At 42.9% G+C, this 7,248-nt stretch overlaps 1 pseudogene; it reads left to right on the top strand.

The window, feature by feature from the left end:
* Positions 1–5,295, top strand: part of LOC105549331 — a 24,445-nt pseudogene extending 19,150 nt beyond the window's left edge.
* Positions 5,296–7,248: the final 1,953 nt, after the last annotated feature.

Raw genomic sequence — 7,248 nt, 5'->3', positions numbered from 1 at the left:
CAAAAAAAAAAAAAAAAAAAAAAAAAATGATGCCATGAATCACCTTGCACATAAATTCTTTCCTACGTTATGATTATTTCTTTTTCAAAGGGCTGCCTAGTAGTGGCTGATGTGGTTTGGCCCTGTGTCCCTACCCAAATCTCATCTCAAACTGTAATCCCCATGTGTCAAGGGAGGAACCTGGTGGGAAAAGTGCTGGTTTCCCCCATGTTGTTTTCGTGATAGTGAGGGAGTTCTCACGAGATCTGATGGTTTTAAAAGTAGCACTTTCCCTTTTGCTCTCTCTCTCCTGCCGCCTTGTGAAGAAGGTGCCTGCTTCCCCTTCACCTTCCGCCATGATTATAAGTTTCCTGAGGCCTTCCCAGCCATATGGAACTGTGAGTCAATTAAACCTCTTTTGTTCGTAAATTACCCAGTCTGAGGTAGCATCTTTATAGCAGTGTGGAAACGGACTAATACAGTGGCCAAGACAGGGGCCTCTCCCATTGACCTGTAAGGCAAAAACCAAGATTTTTTTTTTTTTTTTTGAGACAGAGTCTCACTCTGTCGCCCAGGCTGGAGTGCAGTGGTGCAATCTCTGCTGACTGCAAGCTCTGCCTGCCGGGTTCATGCCATTCTCCTGCCTCAGCCTCCCAAGTAGCTGGGATTACAGGCGCCCACCACCACATCTGGCTAATTTTTTTGTATTTTTAGTAGAGACGGGGTTTCACCGTGTTAGCCAGGATGATCTCAATCTCCTGACCTCATGATCCGCCTGCCTTGGCCTCCCAAAGTGCTGGGATTACAGGTATGAGCCACCGTGCCTCGCCAAAACCCAAGATTCTCAATAGATTTTTATAATGGCCCCACATCCTCTTTTATTTCCCCAATACTTGAATTGCAAAGAGACAGCCAAGAGATAATTTCTAAACCTGGATAGAACTCCTGTGCCCACCCCCCATGCTTACATGTCTCCTTTTAATTTATTTTTCCTTTATTTATTTTTTCAGTTCATCCTTCACATGTCAATAGGTTTCCTTTTTAATTGCCTCTTGACACTCACAACTAACAAACCAAGATGGCTTGCTTTTGCTTTTCTAATCTCATCATTTAAAACTGCATATGGATTGCAATCATTGATTTCTTCTGAGAGGTAGCCCAAAGTGTTGCTGAATAATTTCTTGCGTTTTCATCACTAGTCAACTTCTCAGTCATTCATTCAACCTATACTTATTTAGTACTTACTGAGTCTCAGGCCTCAATTGAGGCATTGAAATACAGTAGCAAACAAAATAAATTCAGTTCCCACCCTCATGGAAGTAACAGATCATAAGTAAATGAAATGACAGTAATGGCAAGCAATAAACATAAATATGTATTAATAGTATAATTTCAGGCAGTGATAATGCTCTGCATCCCTACTTAAACAATTCAGGGCAGAGAACCCTTTTATTTGTATATATATATATTTAAAATTATTTAACATTTATTTTAGGTTTAGGGGTTCATGTGCAGGTTTGTTATATAAGTAAACTTGTGTCATGGGAGTTTTCGTCACCCAGGTATTAAATCTAGTACACATTATTTTTCCTGACCCTCTTCTTCCTGCCACCCTCCACCCTCAAGTAGGCCTCAGCATCTGTTGTCCCACTCTGTGTGCCCATAAGTTCTCATCATTTAGTTCTCACTTATAAGTGAGAATATGCAGTGTTTGGTTTTCTGTTTCTGCGTTAGTTTGTTAAGGATAATGGCCTTCAGCTCCATCCATCTTCCTGCAAAGGACAAGATCTCATGTCTTTTTTTTTTTTCATCTTTTTTTTTTTTTTTTTGAGACAGAGTTTCGCTCTTGTTGCCCAAGCTGGAGTGCAATGGCATGATCTCGGCTCACTGCAACCTCCGCCTCCTGGGTTCAAGTGATTCTCCTGCCTCAGCCTCCTGAGTAGCTGGGATTACAGGCACCTGCCACCACACCCAGCTAATGTTTTGTATTTTTAGTAGAGATGGGGTTTCACCATGTTAGCCAGGCTGGTCTCGAACTCCTGACCTCAAGTTATCCACCCGTCTCAGCCTCCCAGAATGCTGGGATTACAGGCATGAGCCACCATCCCTGCTGATCTCATTCTCTTTTATGGCTGCATAATATTCCATCATGTATATGCACCACATTTTTGCTATCCAGTCTACCACTGATGGGCATTTAGGTTGATTCCGTATCTTTGGTATTGTGAATAGTGCTGCAGTGAACATACATGGGCATGTATGTTTATGATAGAATGATTTACATTCCTTTGGGTGTATACCCAGTCATGGGATTGCTAGGTTGAATGGTATTTCTGTTTTTAGGTGTCTGAGGAATCACCACACTGTCATCTACAACGGCTGAACTAATTTACACTCCCACCAACAGTGTGTAAACATTCCATTTTCTCCTCAACCTCGCCAGCATCTGCTATATTTTGACTTTTTAATAATAGCCATTTTGTGTGGGGTGGGGGACAGGGTCTCACTCTGTCACCTAGTCTGGAATGCAGTGGCACGATCTTGGCTCACTGAAACCTCTGCCTCCCAGGTTCAAGTGATTCTCCTGCCTCAGCCTCCCTAGTAGCTGGGATTACAGGTGCGCACCCCCACGCCCAGCTAATTTTTGTATTTCTAGTAGAGACAGGGTTTCACCATGTTGGCCAGGCTGGTCTGGAACTCCTGACTTCAAGTGATCCACCCACCTCGGCCTTCCGAAATGTTGGGATTACAGGCGTGAGCCACCGCTCCTGGCCAATAATAGCCATTCTCACTAGTATGAGATGGTATCTCATTGTGGTTTTGTTTTGCATTTCTCTAATAATCAGTGACGCTGAGCTTTTATTTCATATGATTGTTGGCTGCATATATGTCTTCTTTAGAAAAGTGTCTGTTCATGTTCTATGCCTACTTTTTAATGGGGTTGTTAATTTGTTTCTTGTAAATTTGTTTAATTTTCTTATAGATACTGGATATCAGGCCTTTGTCAATGCAGAGTTTCCAGAATTTTTCTCCCATCTATAGATGGTCCGATCACTCTCTTAATAGTTTCCCTTGCTATGCAGAAGCTCTTTAGTTTAATTAAATCCCATTTGTCAATGTTTGCTTTTGCTGCAAATGCTTTTGGTGTCTTCCCCATGAAATCTTTGCCTGTTCCTATGTCCAGAATGGTACTGCCCAGGTCGTCTTCCAGGGTTTTTATAGTTTGGGATTTTACATTTAAGTCTTTAGTGGAGAACCCTTTTAAAACAACATACAGATAAGGGGTTCCAAGTCCATCTAGAAAAATTACTGAAGCTACTGTCTTTAGAAACTCTTGTACTCAAGAAAGCTCTGGTCAAAGCAAAAACCTGTTGGTTCTGCCATACATCAACAGAGGGATTTGTGGTCATTTAAACCATAGAGTGTCGCTTTGAACTTACAAATAGCCTTAAAAGCAGTCTTTAATTTTTTTTTTAATGTTTATAATTTAAAATAGAGACAGGGTTCTGCCATGTGACCCAGGCTGGTCTTGAACTCCTGGGCTGTAGCAATCTGCCCACCTCGACATCCCAAAATGCTGGGATTATAGGTGTGAGCCACTGCACCCAGCCCATTTCTATAATTTCTATCTCTTTATCAATATGAAGAATCTGTGATTACATTGGGACCACCCAGATAATTCAGGATGATGTCCCCATCTCAAGATCCTTAACTTCACATCCTTAACTTCATTACGCAGAGTAACATATTCACAAGTGCCGGGGATTAGGATGTGGACATTTTCTGGGGCCATCACTCAGTCGACCACACCAGGGAATGAAGAATCAGCGCTGGGGAACAAGATAATGACCAACCCACAAAGTAAGTGAAAAACAACAGGGGAAGGTATGAAAAAAATTAATTTGGCAGAAGATGGCTCAAGATTCAACACTTTGAATTCAACAAATATGTTTTAGGTCTCCGCCAGGTGCCAGGCACTGTTTCAAGTGCTCGGGATATATTGGTGAACAAAACAGGCCAAAACCCTTCCCCCAAAAGTCTTATGTTCAACAGAGACATCATATATTAAGTACATTCTCCAGTAATTAGAAGCAGATGTGCTATGAAAAAAGGAAAGGGGTATCAGAGAGGGGGGATCAGGGAAGGGGGATCAGGGAAGGGGGCCCCGGAGAGTCCTGAGGCGTGTGGGGATAACCATCCACCTGCTGACATTAGGGGGAGCTACAGTACAGCTTTGGGGGCTGAGATCAGAAAAGGATTTAGAGGTCATGAAGACGAACTCCCTTAGTTTAGACAGAGGAAGCTACGGCCTGGAAGGCCACAAGGTGGTCGTTAGTTATTCTGTATTTGGCCTAAATTTGAGAGACAGTCCCCTCCTCTCTCCCCAAGGAGGCCAGACAGAGTCATCAGTGTTATCAAAGGCGGCTCTGCCAGGAGGTGAGGCTAGGAGGGTTTTGTATCATAGCAGCAGGAGGGATGGATGATCTCAGAGTGGAGTTCTATCTGTGCCACTGTTTAAAAATCATTCCACAGAACTTCTAATATGCCTCTTTCTGAGTGCACTATTCTGATGTCTTAAATCAGTGACACCGGTCCTGCTCAGCCTTTGAGACTCAACTTTGGTGAAAATAACCTGTATCGGCTAGACACCAAAAGGAAGGAAAAACCGGCTTCTGATACAGAGCCTTTGGTGTTGGTCACGAAAGAAGAATCCAGCTTCATTTTCCTAATCATTCCTGCTCCTTGCGACGTGGAAGTTATTTACATATTACGGTAAACCATAGGTTGATTAGATATTTTCGTCCAGTATCTCCTTGGATGTGCCTATTTACCAAAAAATGAGCCAATACAAAATCCAAATATTTCTAAGACTAACAGTGAGAGTTATTTACTTACTCACTATCACAATTACAATTACAAGATCATCACAGTTACAAGATCACGTGGTGAAAATGTAACTCATTTCTTCAGGGGACCTGTATTTGTTGAGAGCCACATTGGCTAAAATTTGAGCATTCAGGTCATTTACAGTCTTGCCCCAGACAATCCCTCAGATCCCTGCTGTGTTCTCTCTGCCCGCTCTACTCTTCCTCTAAAGACTTTCACTGATTCAGTCTCCACCACATTCCAGGTCTCCGTTCCCTGCTCTGCAAAGCCCCCAGTTCCCTGCCCTCTCACGCAGAAGCAATTGCAGCAGTTCTGTACCCCTTCCCCCATACCACCAGTGGACCACAGAACCCATCCTTTCCCCACTTATCTGTCTACCTCTTTCACTACACAGATAACTTCTTTGAAAAATCGTTTGAGCAGTCTTAGTGACTCATGCCTGTAATTCCAGCTCTTCAGGAGGCTCAAGGCAGGAGGATCACCAGAACCCAGGAGTTCGAGGCTTCAGTGAGCTATGATCATGCCACTGTACTCCAGCCTCAGTGACAGAGTGAAATTCCATTCTAAAACATTTAAAAAAATTTTTTTAAATTGTGGTTGATGGGGTTCAAGACACATTTCCTCAAAATATGGCACCTTGGCATTTGAAAAACAGCAGAAGCGGAAAGGTCTGTCTGACTTTTCTCCTGCCCTCTCCCTTGAAGCAGGTTATAAGACTTTTTTTTTTTCAAAGATGGAGTCTGGCTCTGTTACCCAAGCTGCAGTGCAGTGGTGCGATCTCGGCTCACTGCAACCTCTGCCTCCTGGGTTCAAGTGATTCTCCTCGCTCAGCCTCCTGAGTAGCTGGAATTACAGGGGTACACCACCACGCCCAGCTAATTTTTTTGTATTTTTAGTAGACAGGGGGTTTCGCCATGTTGGCCAGGCTGGTCTTGAACTCCTGACCTCAGGTAATCCGCCTGCCTCAGCCTCCCAAAGTGCTGGGATTACAGGCGTGAGCCACCGTGCCTGGTTGTTATAAGATTCTCACTGGATAAGTGCCTCCCCCACCTTTAGGTGGAGGAAAGGAACACCCTTGTCTGTGAAGACACAGAGAAGAGCCTGAGCAAACATGCCTTGCTAAGTTTCTTCCAGGTTATCACCATTAGATCAGATTCTTTTGCCCTCCAATCACATTTCTCCACAACTGTCCATTCTTCATTAAACCTAAGCATGAAAAAATATGTTTCACTTTTTCTTTGGGTCTTCATTTTCATAAGAAGGCTTCCATGTCACGTAAAATTTACATTAAATACATTCATGTTTTTCTTTTGTTAGTTTGTATTTTATTACAGGGGCCTCGCCCATAAACCTAGAATGGGTGGGCTAGAAACATCAAACCTCTAGAGCATAAGGGGCTGCTCCCTATCCCTAGTATGCTCCCGCCCCATCCTTCTTTCCCACGTCTCTGCCAAGTGCCTATTCCTCCAGACTGCTCAACTCAACAGGATAGTGAATCTCGAAATTATTCACCCTACTAAATTTCATATGCTCTCCTAATGCACTTGGAAAATTGGTACTTTTCTTTTCTTTTCAGTTTTGGAGGCTGTGAGTAAAGACAGATTTGACTGCCCTGAAGAAGGAATTCTGGATCCCTTTCTCTATTATATTTGGAAATATGTTGATATGATTTGGCTGTATCCCCATCCAAAATCTCATCTTGAAATGTAATCCCCATAATCCCCCAAATCCCCACGTGTCAAGGGAGAGACGAGGTGGAGGTCACTGAGTCATGGGGGCAGTTTTCCCCATGCTGTTCTTGTGATAGTGAGTGAGTTCTCACAAGATCGGAGAACTCACTCAGTAAGTTTGGTAGTTCCTCCTGTGTTCATTCTCCTTCCTGCCACCTTGAGAAGAAGGTGCCTTGCGTCCCCTTCACCTTCCACCATGATTGTAAGTTTCCTGTGGCTTCCCCAGCTATGCTGAACTGTGAGTCAATTAAAGCTCTTTCCTTTTTAAATTACCCAGTCGTAGTCAGTTCTTTATAGCAGTGTGGAAACGGACGAATACATGTGTCCTCCAGACACCCACATGCTATGTAAAGTTAATAAAGCTTTATTTTAACATGTACTAGCATTAGGAAACAGTCATTAACCTACCTACAGATTAGCAAAACGCATGAGTCAGTAATCTTTTGAAGAAACTCAATAACCCCATACCATTGTTAGTGAGAATGGGCACAGCTACAGTTCCTTCCAGCAGAATCTGAAATTGAACCAATTAGCAAATAAGTCATAGCAAGACCTACTTTAGATCCGAGGCCTTTTAAATAAGGATAACTAGTTACATAGCAATTTTCAACTGTAATGAGGCTGGTAGAACATTTTCATCATATATATATAT

The sequence above is a fragment of the Mandrillus leucophaeus genome, unplaced genomic scaffold (genome assembly GCF_000951045.1).
Source record: "Mandrillus leucophaeus isolate KB7577 unplaced genomic scaffold, Mleu.le_1.0 Scaffold434, whole genome shotgun sequence".
NCBI lineage: Eukaryota > Metazoa > Chordata > Mammalia > Primates > Cercopithecidae > Mandrillus > Mandrillus leucophaeus.
The sequence above is the reverse complement of the archived record's forward strand: the minus strand, read 5'-3'. Positions and strand labels throughout refer to the sequence as shown.